Here is an 18,618-nt window from a genome sequence, read left to right as displayed (position 1 = left end):
AGGGATTGAAAAGGAGGGAATTGGAAGGAAAGCGGGGTAGAAAAGAATCCACCTTTTGTGCCGTCCATTCTCGCACTCAATTCGATTGAAAAATATGCCAATTGTAAATCGTCGAATGCAATATTGATCGGAGAATTTCTTCGGTGGATTCTAAATGACTTTGCGTTGCGGTTGTGTCAATGGACTAGATTAATTAAATTAGCGTTGCTATTTGGGATTAAGCGTGATGATTTTCGCACGTTTAAAACATATAAAAAGTTCTACACAATTTGTAAGAGTACAATATACATATAATATATGTTTTCTAAAACATGAAGTGTAAAGTAGAACGAAAAATTATACTAAACCATGTAAAATGAATGGTACAGCACAATTCCTGAGATTAACATTTAGCAACTGAAATTTAAACAAAAGATGTGACAAACATCTCTCTCTATATATATGTATATTCATTAGTATTATTTCGGATTTGTTGATATAGTTTAATTGGTGTTGATATAAGTTGTTAAAACAAACAATTTACATTTGTATCACTGAAGCTTCGATCAACAAGGTAATAATAATTACATCATTATCGTTATGTAAATAGAACTCCAATTTCATTATGTCGCAATCAAAAGTAGTTATTATTTTAGGTACATATTTTTATTGGAAATGTTCATACGTTGCGTGATAATAGACCATTTATCAAATTTTATAAAACCATCTACTTACGTGCTTATATTGCGTGAAGATTATCTAAGCATGTAATTGCATACATTGAATCTATCGATACAAATTTCCACATATGTTGCATATCATATCAGTCAAAGATTTATGTATCTGACGTAATATCTTCATTCTATACTGCAAATATTTGAATTTCCAAAGCACAAAATTTGCATTCCCATTTAAAGAATCAAAGATGTCCTCTGGAATTTCGAAAAATGTAATACAAGGGCAAAAATTGAATAACATATTGACGATAATAAGTGACCTTCTTCGAACCAAATAATATTCATCCGAGCCAATTTCTGCTATAGCTGTATGTTGTATACTGACGAAATATATCTATACATATATACTTATTTATTTTTGTCACACCATTTTAATTATATAACTATCTATACATATATGACATATTCAATTACGCATTACAGGTCGATAATTTCAATGTTGGATCGTAACAGAACGTTGAATATGTTTCTAAGCAACCAGAATGTGGTTAAAGGAGAGGCACGTAACAATTCTATTCTCTGCAAAATGACATTGCACTTCAAATGACGTCAGCATAGTTGAATCAGTCCTGAGTATCCTTGTCTTTGTCTTCCTGCAAGCTTCGAAATCACTTCAATGCGAACTACTACTTGGAAATTCAGTTGTATTGTTTGTAAATTCTATCTAATCCAGAAATTGAAAATTCAGTAGCAAGAAATAATTAAAATACACGAAGTTCTTGATTACTGAGAATGATATTCGGATTGAAACGTAATCTGTGAAAAGATCTAATAGTAAAATATTCTGTTGTTTCAATTTCTTACAGGTCTTAATAATTTAAGCACGAGGAATTGAGTTTATCGAGAAATAAGAAATTATTGAAACTTAGAAAACCAGCCAAGAATTTTCCATAAGAATTAAAAACTATAATTGTAAATAGAATGTGGATTTGTATGCAGGTATTTTGTAAACCTAATTAAATGAATGGAATTTAAATAGCGATTTCTTTCGTCCATTAAATCTGTAATGAATTCTTTCCTTTGAATTTACATTGTACTGTATCTTAAAATTTTCCATAAATGTATGAATATCCACAATCTAATTATAAAATATTTCGTTAAATTTACTGTTATCATAAAACTATTAATATCACAGAGCTCGTAAAAACTGCAAACCTTAGTTCAGAAGAAAATTCTTCCATCTCTGGCTGGCTACGATGTTATCTTTGTACTTTAAAGGAAGAAAAATATCAGTGTCTTCCAGCAACCGCCAGTTCCAAAACCTGGAATACAACTATCCTCGGAACGTGCACTGTCTTAGCAGCAAAGTTTGTAAAAACGAGCAGTCAAAAAAGAGCTGCGTCAAAGTTTCTTCCCACATTCATTGCATAAAGTTCTTTTTCTAAATTATTTTATATAACAACTTCTTGCTTGTTGTATCAAGATCAGGATAAAAAGGAAAAACACAAAATGTTATTACTATTTTCTTGATATTTAATATCATCTAAAACAGTTTAAAAAACTTGAACGATATTTATAGACCTACTACAATTTGATATGAAAGTAAGTAAAACTTTATAGAATGAAATAATAATTTATTTAAATGACAACATGATTAACAATGAAATGGAAATATAAGATGTTTCATCGAATATACATCGTTCAAAAATAAAACAACCAACTGTAAAGAAGTTTCTCGTTATCAATACAATATGAAAAACTCTAAATATATATCTTCTAAAAATGAGAAACGTAGAAATGAATGAAACAATTAAATAGGTGGTTCTCATTATCAATGAAATATTACTAACGAAAAGAAAATGAATTATTTTATACGCGTCAAAACTGAGTGGTACTAGAATTAATCAAGCACCAGAAAAAAATGCAAAAAGAACATCTCGTTACCAGACGAGATGCAATACTGAAAAAGATAAAATTTAGTAGATGATGTTCAGTGTAGCCATAAAAGAGTCATTAACCTTTTCGATGCAAGGTCCATAAAAATAAATCGCCCGCAAAATCAGGGAAAGATTTATTTAAATTTTACAGACTGTAACCGATTATCGAAGATCTTAAAATATTTAACTATACGTCAATAATATTTCTCCTGAAAATTCATTCGAGAAATGAGACGAAGGATTATCCAATAACGACTAAATTACATTATACTAGAGCAATATTCATAAAAACGGGGACGAAAGTTCTAGCAGAAGCTACGACCGCTGATACATACATACGCAATTCCGCAAAAGCTACACTATCGTCCATAACTATGTACTATTTGGATACCTGTTGAAATTCGTCCAGAAAATTAATATCTTTATTAAATATTCAAAGTTATGATTTAAGAAGGTTCTTGAACTGTTAATTCCTTACGTTTTACCGTAACTGGCATTCAATGCTCTGCTAAATTTAAACGCAAACAAGAAACACATTACATCATCGTTATATCAGAAATATGGTATAAGTCACCAAAATGAAAATTGTGTACACAACACATGATGAAGTGGATAGATATATGACAGCTATACCTATTGTGAATCCGAAGAATTTGATGATTTTCAATATTATCGTCGATACTCTCAATCAAGGACAATATCCTATAGTGCATATACTCGGTTTTAACTATGGACCCAAATCAGAAAAAGAAGAAATTTTGCATTCACGTTTACAATATTGATTGTACAATTTCCATCACAAATAAAAAATCGAGAAAAAGGGAAGGAGAGAGAGTGTGTTTGTGTAGATATATAATCTTAAGCATTTCCTACAGTGCACATATTATTATCCATACTTACGAACGATGGTGCATATAAAGGGTCACACGATCCACTTCGTTCGTTGGCCGCGTCTTAAATCAGCCCACGAAATTAAATGGAACCGCCCTGGTAATTGCTCCCTCTTATTCCGTACTTTAATTAGTCGTCGACGATATCGTGAAACTTTGCTGCAACGGGTGGTGCGAGAACCCGGGAAGACAAGGGGCATAACATTCTTCTTACAGGCTAGCGCTTGAAATTCAGATAAGAAAAGCTTTATCGTCATCTTCCCTTGTCGCCGCATCTTACCTTCGTTTCGCTGCCTTTGCCAGTAACTGCTATGCATTGCTCTTTTGTCATTGATTTTTGACCAGCTGCATTGCGCGGCCGTTTAATGCTTTATTACACTCGTACACGTTTTGCGTGGCTCACAATGATTACAAATTCCTTTTTTCCTCGCTGAATAAGGTAACCCGAAGGATCTGAAAACTTAAATCCTGCTTAAAACGAAGAAATCACAAACAAGAGGATAAAGTAAGTAATAGAACGTGGTGTGTTTAATTTCGAATGGTTTAGTATTGTGATATTTAATTAAATTTATTCATTTCTACACTTAATTCAAGTTGTAATATTAGTAGTAATTTGCTTGTCTTTATATAATCGTAAGAAAATTTGTTGTAGCCCGAAAATATTTCCTGACTTAAAATTTATATATAAACTAAAAGGAATAAGATAACAAATAGGATAAATAAGTCCTCCAACTAATTGTTTTTGCGGATTTAATGAAATAAACTAATGTTTATGAACTAATGAAATAAACTAATGAAATAAACTAATAAAACAAGTTTGTACTTACAAATCATATCTACAAATTTTCTTACTAATGCTTCTTAATTTTATTATAAGTGCTTCTGTGATAATGTAATGATAAACTTTATAGCTAATAAAATACTGTATCAAAGTTCTATATGCACTAATTCGTGCAATTAATTATTTTTGATGATACAAAGCAAGTATCTAGATTCCAAATTATCGTCGATAATAGTTATAAACGTGTATACGCCTATATAATGTATATGTACACAACATGTTTTACAAGAGTACGTTAGGCAAGAAAATTGAAAAATGCTTATATTCTTTGATTACTCATTATTTTTACAAAAAAAAGCCCTGAAACGAAGAAATAAACGATGTATTTTAAGTGTCTATCCTCGAAATGTTCAATATATTCTCAATTAGAGATGTCCAACAATCTTTTTAAAAGAATTTATTTTTTGCCAGAATATATTTCCTGATACGATCATCGCCCCATTCTTTTGTTTCACTTCAATTACAATTAATCTTTTCCACCGATATTGAATATATTGACGAATATGAATATTCGGCAAAGAGAAGTGAAATCAACATTTCCAAATGATTTGTAAAATCAAAATTATTTCTCAGAATTGTCAAAACATCGTGTATAAATTGCCTCGATTTTGCGTATAAATTTTAAAAATATTGCCACGTTGTACAAAATCGCCCTCAATTTCCACTAGAATAATACATTCCTGGTAGACAGAGGTAAAATTTTTCAATTTTAAAATAGTAGTCGAAGGAACCAAAGTGCATCTATATCCATAAAACAGCCACGTGCAAATCTCCGAGGTGTCTCAGGCCCGAGGGGAAAAAATTTCAGAAAGTACTGCGAAGAATGCTACAGAATATAATGCTTTCGTCAAAAGCAAACTCAGGAAAAAACGACCAAGATGATGAAGAATGCGGTAAGATTTAGTCAAAAAATATTGCGCTAAATAATATTTCCTTTTAACAGAGCATATTACATTACCCTTGTAACGTTTCAAAAATTATTAAATTACACGAATTAAAAAATAGATTAGTGTGTTATTCGTGACTTATAACGATGATACGCTTATTGACTGTTTAAGAAATCCCACGTTATATCTATTATCTAAAAAATTCTTATATGGAACAGTATATTTCAGAAAGATATATTGCATGTTAAGAAAGATATTTGTTATGAACGAGACGTAATACGTACATATCTTTTTCCTAAGTTGTAAAATGAATATAAAATATGAGAAATAATAGATTATTAATAAATAGATTATTAGGGTGGATTATATTTAACTATATCATACAATATACAGAAAATCGCATACAATGTATCGTTCTTCACTTGTCGTTCATTTGTCATTTAATATTTGTCTTCATTTATTTAAGCTAGGACACGCTTTAAACAAGTTTAAAACACATAAGTATGTCAAACACTGTGAAATATATAAAGTGGAAATCTGTTTTTGGTACAATGCAATTAGATTATAATGGCCTCGTAAAAGTTCTCAAGATAACTTAGTACAAACCTGATAAAGAGAAAGTAAAGCTATCTTTCACACAGTTTGCCATAGCCAGGCAATTGAAATTCAGATAAGAGAATTCACTCTGTTTCTCACCAGTAAAACTATGGGATACGATAGAAATAAACACGACAACAATTATCATGATGAATATTACGTTTTATGTTAGAAAAGAAACAGTCCTGTAAAATATGTTAGAAAAGAAAGAATCTTGCCAACATGGCATATGAATCTATCACAACAAAACTATCTTAATTTTTTCCATTCTAGATCATTTGAAGGCTCACAGTCTTTGAAGAATATCGTTGACTAATTCTTATTCTTTATCAGGATCACAAGAATACGATGATAAAACTAAAAAATACTCCATGATCTAGAAAACTTGGCAAAAGTAGCCTTAAAATCATTTCAAAAAAGTAACTCGAAGAAAATGTTGAAATTACGAACCACGATATTAAATAACTTTGAGTTGATATATTTCTTTGTATCGGCAAATGTAACGAAACAGATAAATCTATATCAAAATCGTGATCGTAAGATACTTTTAAGAAATGATCCAAAATAGTAAAAAGTGTTTACAGTATGCTCGTCATTTTGACGAAATCATTTTAAAAATGCTATAATGAAAGCTATAATATAAAGTTGAAATATGAAATTCACGAAAGAAAGATTTCCACTGATATTCACTCGTATGAATGGAAATAATAACGATGCGCTAAATACGAAGCGTTCATGCCAGACCTATATACTAAAAATTATTGTTTCGTTCACGTACTTCCGCGGTTAGAAAAAGCAAGCATGAAAACTCGCATTACCGCAACATTTGCGTAACCGGTGCATACAGGAAATTTAAAGGTAAATGGTACGGTGTATTATTTTTATGGCGCGATAATTCGAGAAAAGGATAGTTTTCTGTAGCAATCATATACTGGATTGTAAAGAACGAAAGATTTTCGATTTTGTGATTCACAAGTTGGAAAAATTGCACGGCTTTGCATGTACACATTATACACATACACAGTCTCATGAAAGTATCCAACACTTGTAAACACTTGTATGATATATTATATGTATTGTACTAAACATTTTGAAACATTAGCTTTGTTATGCAATTCGACTATCATGATTACTATTATGTTATATAGTTTGAGACAAATCTGAGAATATGTTATCTACCTCTGTATTTAAATTTCAAATACTGTTATATATGAACATGTAATAATAATTTTATAATAATATATTCCATTACATTACACAAGATTCGTTGTTTTGGAATAACTGTTGCATAAGCAATGCCACAAGGAAGTTATTACACAAAATATGAAGAGAATATCGCGGCAGATCAGAGATACCACTTGAGTTAAAATGAAAAATTCGCTTATGAAAATAAACATGAAATTCGTTATAAAAAATGTACAAAAATGCACGCGACATTGAAATGCGTGCTTCCAATGAATCTTTATGGACAAAAATTACAATCGTTAGTAAAATTCATAAACAATCAGTGCCTGTACGTTATATGGGTAAAATGCCACAAAGTATCAATCAATGATTAAATAATGCGAATTATTTGAAGAAGTTATTAAGTGAAAAAATTACCGATAATTCTAACGACTCTCGAAGATGCCACGGTTAATTCGGACAAATCATCACTTTTGATTATTGTAAAACGATAAGACGTGTACGAACAGCCATAAATAAGAAACGACATGGAAAACCCAATGGAAAAGTGATCTTTCTCCATGACGCTGCTCGGCCAGATTTTGCAGCTGTGACACAGAAGTTATTGCGTAAACTTCAGAGGCAAGAATAAGAACATCAACTTTATACATACTCCGAAACTCACCATGTGATACCCATGCGTTTGGCCATATGAAAAAGATATAACTGGAAAGATGACAGTACAGATGACGAAGTATAGCAACCTCAGAATTATTACGCGAAATCTCATGCAAACTTCTTGAATGCAAAATTCAGAAATTGGGGATGTGCTATCTGTATTTTGTAAAGTAGTGGTTAGCTGATAATTTACGCTAGTAATGGGATGGATTTTTTTCACGCGTTCGTATTTCTCGCATTGACTCATCCTTGTATATAATCGATGTTATTGAGTTAATCTCAGGGCTCCATTACCTTTATTTTAAAAAATGAATTAGAATCGTATAATGAGAAATTCTTTAATTACAGAGAAATCTGGTTGTGACGAAAATGATTCGAAGGTTGTAGTAAAATTAAAGAAGATACGAAGGTGTACAGTTATGAGAGTTCTTTAACAAACATATAGAAATGTACAGTTATAAGATCAAAGTATTTGAAAAGAATAATTTACAACATTTTATAAGAAGCACGACAAAATGTTACATTACAAATTTTCTTTCTTAAATATAGGACAAAAATATTCAACATCACGATCAGAAACTACATTTATTTTGCTTAAGAATAAACGAATTCCTTTTTATAACAGCATACTTAAATGAAAATGTCATAGTTTCAAAGACCTTTCCTTTCCTTCCCTCTCGTTTTTTTACTTTAGGGAATGCCATTCTCGAATCCTTTTGTTCTTAACATTAATTACTTTCCGACGACACTGGAAATGTTTCCTGTGGTAGATTTACTTAACAAAATACTAAAAAGTCGAAAGGGTAAGAAACAGTATATATCGGTATATAACAGTGTATATCCTTTTTATCTAGCTACCAGGTGAAATTTCTGACAAAAAAACCTCTGCATTCGTTCGCTTTCATTCGATATTATAATAGTTTCTCCAGCTATACGAACTCAACTTTCTTCCGATATTATATAGAACGTTGCAAGAGTAACGTTCTTTGACTAAACTTCTCTTATGACATGCTCCAATGAACTTCCCCTCTTGTTTGCCGAATACTCATGAAACATCGTTACTTTAATTTCTGTAAATTATTTACAAGATTGAATTTTATCAGAAATTTCTTGTTTTCCAGTGGCATCAAAAAGTTTCCACCGCAAAACTTACTTCAAGGAAATTATAAACTAATTCTAACAGTTATTCCTTAGAATTTTATTTTAATGTTAGCTTCTCAACGCAGTGAATTTTTAACATGTTCGTAAATTTGATTTATTAGTAAGAGATTGAATGGAAGGAAAAAATACAAATTCATATTTTTACACAATTAAAACAATAATACCTAAACAAAGAAACTTAGAAGAAAAATCTAATAAGTACGTAATTTTTTACTTTTTAATTTTTAATATGACATATTTCAGAATGGAAAGATCCTGTTAAACTCAAAGCTAACAGATCGACGAAGTTTTGGAGAAGTATAACTAGTATTAAAAATTGAATATCTCAATTTATTATATTTTATATTCACTACACCAGAAATGTCGTTACATGTTTCATACAATTCATTTCATATAATAGCATTCATTTGGCAAAAATACTATTTGAACATTTTTACGATTAGATATAAAGGGAAAAATTTCTTTACGGGAAAGGATTTCAATATTTAATATATCAACGTGCCTCAAACAATTCGACGTGTCAAATAAAATTAAATTCAAGCTGGAACTAATCGCGCAACGTGTTAATAAAACGGGAACTCAATAAAATTGCTCTATAGATTGGGCAAAATATCACTTCCGATGAAATGACTGAATCTTAAGGGATCCTTTGTCTTCCATTTCAGCTACGTCCTCCAATTATTACGGCTATTAATTACGAGACGTTTGTTGCGAGGAAAAAGAGTTCGAAAAAGGCAAAGTCACCGAGCAAGCTTTCCATGGCAGAGTAAAAACAAGAAAGGCACTTCGCTGCTAAAGAATACAAAAGGAATCAAATGCGCATTTTTACTGTCTGTAATCAGCGGAATCTTAACTCACCACGACTTTTGATTTCAACGAAGGGTGAACTCGCGGCTAAAGAACAAAATGTCATCTATCTCAAGCGTTTCACCTAATCGTTAACTGGTATAATTGCCTTGTAACGAATTATCAAAAGGTACGCGGCGAGTGTAAACGTCCGCGATAAAATTCAAACAATAGAAAGTTGAACTTTAAAAACACGATATACAAATAAACTATATTACTTCCTCCAAAATGGTACTCAATAGAATGATATTAAAGACAAAATAATAATATTAAATAAATTATTTTTATCGTCCATTCGTAAATGTCAATATCGAATAAATTCATGTTTCACGCGAGTGTTGCAAAAAAAAGGTCGAATCTATTCGTTCCAACGGAACGTTTACAGATAGGAGCGGTGGTCAGCGATCAAGTACGATCACCGCAGACAAATCTCGACCGCTAACGCGCAATCGAGTGACCTTATCCGAGAAAAATCACGGGTCAACGAGATCCGTGTTAACCGCACGGAGAGCTGACGGTCGTCCTTCCGTGGTAAATTAACCAGGAAACTCGAATAGTAGGATAGGAGGATGGGGGTGGACGACAGTGGGAGACGGTGGCTATGCAGGACTATTTGCGATGAAACGCGAGTCATGGGCAGGGCTCGTTAGAGTTTCGTCGGTTGCTCGTTACACGCCGTCATGGAGAATTGCAAAAGGGCTTGAGAGGAAAAGGCGCGCTCGTTTTTCTTCCTCTCGGTGGCAACAACACGATGGCGCGCCGTCTAAGCCCGGAAACGTCCGATCTGTCCATTTCCAAGCGGGACCGGTTCCATCCCTCTCGAGTGTCGTGCGTCGCTCATTACCAGCGTCGAACAAAAGGCGACCCTACTTCTATCCTCAACGAGTTCTTTCCCGAGGGACGTCTAAAAATACACGCGTATCCCGCCACCTTGATCCCGTGTCCGTGTGCATGTCAGTGTGGCCAGTCCGTCGCTTACCACGACGAGAATTTCTGTTGCCCGGCCAGAATGTCGTTCTTCATTAACGTTGGCGCGGCGCTTGGAATCTTGGGAACGTATTTGTGCCCTTCGCCACTGTCCTGTGAGTGTAACGTTTAGCGGTGAGGCGGAACTTGAGGGTTTCTGCCATGGCAAATGCTTCAACTGGATGCGCTTAATGAGCAGCTTCCAGGGAAAAATGAAGCTACGTGAAATTAGTCGGCTGTTTGTTATGATGTCATGTATTAGACAAACGAAAAGGAATGTACTTCTCATTTCATACGTAATATTTCGCTATTTTAAGTTTATAAGTAATTTATCGCCTTTTAGCCTTATGTGTCCAATATCTTTTTATCTGTTTCGCCAAAATGTTAATTTGCATAAATGTTCATAGCGTAATTATTATATTAACAAAATTATAATGTATATCTTTCAGAAAAGATTAAACCATATTATTCACTTATTTTCTCTTCAACAATTTCAGTCTCATACGTATCGCAAGAACTATCATTTTGATATATGAAAGATCACTTTCTATCTTTTAGCGCTAATAATTACATTTCCCGATTGCTTACATAGAACAAATTATTTCATTAAATGGAAAGAGTACATAAGTACTATAAGTAATATAATATACGAAAATTAATATAAGAATATATAACAACATATTAGGTTGTCCCAAAAGTTGTTTTCCTTTTACTTTATTTATTGTTTATTGTTCTACCGAAACAAAATGGATTATACATAATTCAATATAATAATATAATCAAAAAAACGTTGTGCATCTATTATTTCCTTATGAAACGAAAGAAACTTTTGAAACATGCATTTATAAACATACGTCAAGTTTAGTTTAATACAGTTTAATGTTGGCCTTAGAAATTTTCCCTGTTAAACGATCGAAGCTGTATTAACTTAATTAAGGTTATTCAATCAATGTCGCACACTGGAAGGTTAATTGAGTAAACGAAAGTTCCAATTGTTAAAGTAAACCGAAATCTCGTCGACTTGCGAGCGGCCTAGCCTGCGAGCTCGAAATTTTTAATTACCACTACCCATTTGAAATAAAATTTTGTCAGTCAACTTCAAAGTAAAATTCGATTAATTGTGTGACACGCTCTGATTAGTAATGGCATCGATTGAACAAGGTTTATAACTACGCCAGCTTGTAATTAAGTTTTACGCTGATATTGACGAACTTAGGGCGGAAGAATCAATCGAACTGTACACCCGTTTTTTGAAGGAACGGGAATGAATTTTATGTAATTATATCGTTACTTGTTAGGGCTAAATAAGTCATTATTCCTCGTTAATGGAAGCGTCTCGTTGCATAATTCAGGCATGGAATTCGCCCGCAGTTCGTAGATTAACTAATAGCATTTAAAAATAAATCTAGTTTACAGAACTTTGGAAACCTAACTTGCTAAAGTGCCAGATATTGAACAAGCTTGGTGACTAAGTAATAAAACGAAAGTTCTTGAGGTGGTTATTTAACCATTCTTTAAGTGAATTAGCCCAATGTTGAAACCAATTAACCGCTGTAAAAGTATTACAAATTTCGCAGAAATAGCGAAGAATGTGGAAGCTGGTGAAAATTCGTACATCGCTATTCCGTGAAACATGTGTCATGGTTGAACGAATACAAATGACTCCTGTTCAACGTGAAAAATCTTTGAGATAGCTTTTTCAACAAATACTGCTCAAATAGGAAACTTTCAAATAAGTCTCAGCTTTTCTGTAGAACATAGCAACAACATCTTATGAGTGACAATAAACATTGGTCCCTAAATACTTTACTAAAAAGTTGTAATCAGAATACGAATATAATAAGAGTAATAATAATGTAAAGTTGCAAAAATAATAATAACAAACTAGTTCTTTAATGACATTTAACTGATACATTTGTACATTAATATGTATACTTGATACGATGAACAGAGTTAAAAATAAATACAGATAGATAGTTTCACTAATATACAGGGTGGTTGGTAACTGGTGATACAAGCGGAAAGGGGTGATTCTACGCGAAAAAAGAAGTCGAAAATATAAAATAAAAAATTTTTTTAATTTTTTTTTCTTTTTTTTTAATTTTTCTATCGAGATAACGATCTACAGTGAGATCCGTTATAACGAGACGTGATAAAGTGCACGCGTACCGAGCGAAAATTCAAAGTCGATTTTCTCGAAAACAAAGCCTCAAACGAAAAATTTTTATTCTATATTTTCGACTTCTTTTTTCGCGTACAATCACTCCCTTTCTGCTTGTACCACCAGTTACCGGCCACCCTGTATATTAAACGACTTTGCTAATATGATGGAGATATATGTTTATATGTACTTTGTTCGTCCATATTTTCTTTATACTAAACCAATAATTCCATAATAATATTTGCATTCAAATTCTGTCTATGACTGAAAATCTTGTAAACAGCAAAAGTAAACATACTGCAAATGAAAATTATATACCTAGGCACCTCGGAAAGCAAGTTAACGCTTCCGCTGAAGGTTTAATTATAAGATAGTTAATTTATTTTCCGAGGCGATTGTGCATAGTTGTTTAATACTGTATTTTTTGTTTGAAAAGAAGGTAACTCTTTATTTATATTTTATTTCAGGACATAACTTATATTTTGCACAATCTTTGTTTAATTTTTAGCTATAAACTATAAAAGACCATAATCCTTACGAAATACTTATTGACCAATGTTTATTTCATTTGATATTGCAGTTTCCTGTTTGAGATGTACTACTTTCTGGTCAATCTGCGAGAAATCGATGGAAAATTTAGAGGTGTCTGGCCATTCACACAGAGCGGACCTAATGAAATTGACCATGATACCGTGCGAGCAGGGACTTTCCTTTGATTTCGGGAAGGTAGTCAAGGGAAGTGCTAGCCGAAGGGTCGTGGTAATGTTGTAAACGAGGGTGAATCTCGATAGGCAAAGGGTGGAAATAACTGTTTCTTTAATTACCCAACTCTGAATTTTGAAACATAAATATTATGTTTCAATTCGTTATCGTTATTGCCGCTGCAGCAACAACATAAGTCTGTTGATTTTGTATAAATAAAAGAATAAAGTAGAACATCAAATATTACATAATATAATAAAATAATACATAAATGTTATATTATTAATATAACAATTTGAAGGAAACTGCAAATTACTTGCTGAAATTGTTTAATATTCACGAACATTTAAAGTCAATTTCGTTTCATAAAAAATCGCTAACGTAGACAAACGATATCATCGATCTAAAATTCGTGTTCCAGACAATTAGCTATTCGTAACAGAAAGCAAGTGCTATTAAAATTTATAAATTTAAAACTGTGATATGTTTGAATCTTGAATTTGGAAATGCGAATAGTTATATTGATTATATTAAAAATGTAAAAATTTATTTGTTTGGATTAATGCTTTAAAACTTGTTATTTTTTATATGTCTGTGAATCTTCCAATTTTCCATTAAGCGTAGTTAATAAAAATGAACAGAAAACGTACCAGAATTTATTTTAAATGAATTTTAATAAGATAATTGTATTCTTTTTCTATATGCAAAATATCCGCGACTCCGCAACTACTTTCACTTTCATAACCGTCTATCTTCATTTCGTTCGCGAAACAATTTTCACCGTAAGCATTTATTACGTGTACGATGTCCAATATCACTTCCACTAATTGAATTTCTAGAAATTCAATGTTGACGAGTTCCATTAAAAATCGAACCGATATAATGGAACGCTAGGTAAATCAAGAGGTAGTAATGAAAAACTTCGTTGGTTTTCAATCGCATTCCGTTTATTGTCGGTAGAAAGCGACAAATTATATTTGAAACAAACATTTAATAAACGAACCTTTTTAAAGTCTCTTATTTTTCATTTCTAAAATCACTTTAAGTATCGCCGTTTTTAAGCAACAGTAACGTCTGCTTTAAACATTAAACTATTTTTTTTCTAAAGAGAATGTCTTCACACGTCTTCATTAATTCAGTTTACGTATTATTCTCGTTTTCGTGAAAGGAATACGTATCACCTGCATTGTTCCAACGTCAAGTTAAGATTGCCAAAAGTGCATAGAAATCAACGATCTACCTACATCGTATGACATTTAAAATTTCGCTAATAACATCAGCTCAAGAGGGTCCGGAAATTACACAAGACTATAACAAATATGGTATAATACGAACCCTAATTGATTCAATAGTAGTACACAAGAAATCCACTTTCTATACCAATAACCAATAAAGTACTTTTTCCCTGGCACCAAAAAAACATCACATAGATACCTATCTCCTGTCTGAAATGCGTCCTTTCCTTTCATCCCATCAACAAAATAAGAGGGAGAAATCAAGGAACGAACAGGCAGAAAATAATTCAGCGATACAGTTCTTTCAGACAGGGCTTTAGCAGGATCGGCAAAAGGGCGCACGAGCGCGTTCGTTTTCCATTTCGGGGGGATGGTAGGTGTCCTGGCCGGCGGCGGGACGTAGTAATGAAATTGGCCGGACGAGCGACCAACAACGGGGTGTCCCTTTGATTTCAGGAACGAACGAGGGAAGCGCTGGGATAAAAGGAACCCCAAGATAACTCGGGGAACGAGGGTAAATTCCGCGTGGGCAGAGGGGGCGTGGAGGGGTTGTAGCCGGCAACGAATGGAAAAGAGAGGATTCGGCGCGATGCGGCGAAGAGAATTTTCGGTTGTGCCACTCACTCGTAATTCCACGCGTGCCCACTTGAGATAACTCTTGTTAAGCAAGCATTAATGACGCCCCCATCCGGTTGAGCGACGCTGGAGAAACGCCGATAACCACGACCGCGTAGAAACCTTCCAGTCGGATGAAGATGCTACGAGCAAGCCCTCGTTGCTTGCTGACTGTACGCGTTTTCGAAACCTTGCCGGTCGTCCTCCTTCTACATGGTAATAAATCCCGTTCAGCCGGAAGCCGAATCATCTCGATATAATCTTTGGGAATTTCTGAGGAACCGTCTCTACCAACCAGCTCAACGACGACCTCGCGAGAGATTCGTTTGAAGTCGTATCTGCTCGAGATATTACGTATACTTGCGTTCCACGTACCATGTGCCTTTGGATAAGAGCCGGCCCTTGAAACACGAGAAAAGATAGCGAGAAAATTTGCAGTCATCTTACGTTCGCGGGAAAATCGAATCCTTTTTTGAAAACGCTATGTAACTGTTAGAAATTTTGTTCGAGTTTCGACTCTGTTTTCGTGTGACTTTGGAATAAATGATGAACGGAGTGAAATAAATGTAATCACTGTGGTACCATTTTGTTCTGAGTGCCTTTCCATGTAATGGGAACGAAGTAAAGTTGTGAACATATAGCTCTTTGAACATCTATTTGTCATTTGGAAAACTGAAAAGACGCGAGATATTTGTGTTAAATATTAATACTTCTGAAGTTATCAGAAATTAACTTACAAAATTCCATGAAACGTTGTCCAAGATTCCATCAAATATAAAATTAGAAGGATATTACATGTAATTCATTTTATCTAAATCGATTTTAATTCTAATAAGTTTACTATACAAATGTAGTGTATTGAAAATTGAAAAGCCCCTGAAAAATAAATTATTACACCTAAAATATTTATAATCCCTTTCAAGAAGAAACCTGTCCTCAGTTAACCGATTAAACGATATATTTATGTCTGGTACTCTATAATGCACTTCAGTGCTTTCATCCTAAAAGGTACAATCCTAACACAATAAGTCCGTTCATATTTCTTTACCTCGTTGAGGAAAGCTCTGAATGTGAAACGCACGGAGTATTACGATAGCAGTATCTGTAGCATAATGAAAAACAAATACTACACTCAAAACTATCGTATTATATTCATAAACCATTCACTAATAATTTATATATTCACAAGCATGATAAAGTTGATCTGTAAGAAGGTTGGCTCGACTTTTAAATTTTATTTAATAATTAATGTATCTGTACATTCCTAAGGTCGAATTTTTTAAAATAATTCTCGATAAAAAATTTCACTTGGTATTTTTTAATTACTTTTATCGCGAATTACGTTATGTGAATTACTTTAATAATTTTCAAACTAGATTTTCTCAGAAATAAAGACGCAGAAAAACAAATTTTATTCTATATTATCGATTTATTTTTTCGTATAAAATCATTCTTGTCATTATTGTATATTCGATAACCAAACGATAACGCGTAATAATGTGAGAAATAAAACATTTGACAAAATTTGTCAGTAATAAATCGATAATATATTTTATTATATTACTTACAATTATTTGTCGTCTATCCTCTAAGCTTTTCATCTTTTCTCTTTCTAAAAATGTCACAAGTTCTATCATCTTAAATTCAATTTTCAGAAAGACCGCATTACATATGGAACAACCTCAATATTTTTAACATTTCTACTTTGTATATGAATTTTATATAAGAGAAAGTTAGATTCGTGAATTTGCCACATTTACAATATAATTTTACAAAACAGATAGCACTAGTAGTAACAAAAAAAGAAAAAGATACGCCTTCCCTGAATTTCCATTATTTACCGTTTCTATGAAATTTTAAAGAAACTATTTTAGTAAACAGATATACATATATAGATACCCAATTTCCCGACGTTGCCGATTCAAGGACACGTTTCACATACACGATGACCTCCCCGCAATTGAATTCAATTAGTATTGCTCGAAGGAAGAAGGAAGAGGGAAACCGAAGAAAAGTTTCTTTTCTGCCAGGCTTAGTTTTCCCTCTTTGTTCTTGGTCTGCCCCTAGGGGAATGTTCTTAAAATTAGTTCGCATTGGCGTGATGCACGGTGCTGGTTCGTTTTAAGGCGAGCTCTTTTCCTTCTGGGTGACAACGGGATTAAATCGACTTCGGCTTTCCTACGACGCTGTCAGCTTTCGGACGAGATGGAAGGGCACTTTTAATTTTCTTTTAATTACACCAATTAATTTTCCATCGTACTGACAAAGTACGGCGTATACCGCTTGTTAAGTAATCTTTATCAAATAAATAATTTAACGTGACTGCTGGCGCTTCATTTTTCAAAGGAAAGAATTTCCACGTTTTGTCAGGCGCGCGCGCGCTCAACGATATTTATTCAACGAAAATCAACAGTATACTTGTGACGTCGGTGTGTTACGGTAACCGCTGGCGTCGTTACTTTTAACATGAAAGTTGTAGCCTGAAATACTTACGAAAGGATCATTTGAATAAAATTGTAATTTTAACAGAATCGTTACTATGTTCAACAATTTATGAAAAAAGTACGTGCGTACGGTCGCTTGTCGAATTTTAAAATAGTGCTAAAAATTTCATTTTTTTATGTCCGATTTGTTCATTTTCAAGGGCCATCAGAACTTACGCTCAATTTTCACTGAAACTCGAGAGCTTTCGTGAGCTTGAAGTGTCATCAATTTTCGTTAAAAATATTCGCTTGTAAGGATACATGTATGTATATTAATGTACTTTCTGTTTTAGCATTCAATGGAATAATATTCCAGAATGTTAAAATGTTTGTTAAAGCGTTTTAATAACATTTTCGTTGTGCTGTGATTGATCAAATAGTATACGGCAATAATTCATTTTTTTATAAATACTTTAAGAAGCCAAAAAATATTACCCATGTGCAAAAATAAGTTCATAGGTGATCATTATATAACCTTTCGTTAAAAAACATCAAATTTATATAGAATTATGTAGCTACAATCAAAAATATTGCAATAACTATAGTAAAAGAAATAGTATTTTAATGCATGGATGATGTTTCAGTAGTATAGACATGCGATTAGTCAGGCACCGATTTAAGATACCACATTGCCTTAAAATATTTAAAGTATTTCACACTTACGAATAATATTTACATACGTAAAAATTATTTACATAGAAATCATCCTATTATTTACCCAATTATTGCATATATACTTCGTTGTATATCAAAATTAATTTACAATTTTTTATTACTTTAATCATGTTGCAATTTTTAT

Source organism: Bombus vosnesenskii, unplaced genomic scaffold (assembly GCF_011952255.1).
Source record: "Bombus vosnesenskii isolate JDL3184/JDL3185 unplaced genomic scaffold, Bvos_JDL3184-5_v1.1 scf7180000013263, whole genome shotgun sequence".
NCBI lineage: Eukaryota > Metazoa > Arthropoda > Insecta > Hymenoptera > Apidae > Bombus > Bombus vosnesenskii.
Note: the sequence above shows the minus strand (reverse complement) of the source record.